This window comes from Elephantulus edwardii, unplaced genomic scaffold (genome assembly GCF_000299155.1).
Source record: "Elephantulus edwardii isolate Elephantulus edwardi_28Jun2011 unplaced genomic scaffold, EleEdw1.0 scaffold00478, whole genome shotgun sequence".
Taxonomy (NCBI): domain Eukaryota; kingdom Metazoa; phylum Chordata; class Mammalia; order Macroscelidea; family Macroscelididae; genus Elephantulus; species Elephantulus edwardii.
The window spans coordinates 141,896-142,438 of NW_006400228.1; positions in this window are offsets into that span (position 1 = coordinate 141,896).

Consider the following 543-nt stretch of genomic DNA (forward strand, 5'->3'; position numbering starts at 1 on the left):
ATGGATTGATTCGGTGACTGGGGTAATCGGGATGGGTGTGTCGGAGGCGGTGCGGTTGGCGCAGGACAGAGCAGGGTTTAGGGCTGTTGTGCATACAGTCGCTCTGATTCGCAAACGGCTTGACGGCACATAACAACAATAACAGTATGGTCTTACTAATCTAGTTGTGATTAGTGATCAGATGGAATGAGCTAGAATAGTTTAATCAGGATGAATGACCAAAGTAAAAATATTGCAATGGTTATAATCAGGCAATTGTAGCAATATATTAAAAACTGTAAAACTGTAATCTAAACCAATACATGGTTAATATGTAATTATACATTATTATTAATAAAATACATGTTGGCTTGAAACCGAAATCATGTTTTTCACTTGTTTTTGTGTACTGACAAGTCAGAAATTACCCATAGCTGGCCCTCCAGTGGATTTTCAGCAGCAGTTAATTGCACGGGAGGAGATTGCCCATCCTTCTTCTGCCAAGAAACTGGGGGAGCATTGCAGCTTCTTGCCCAGTAGGTCAAAAAAACTCTATTTTTCACT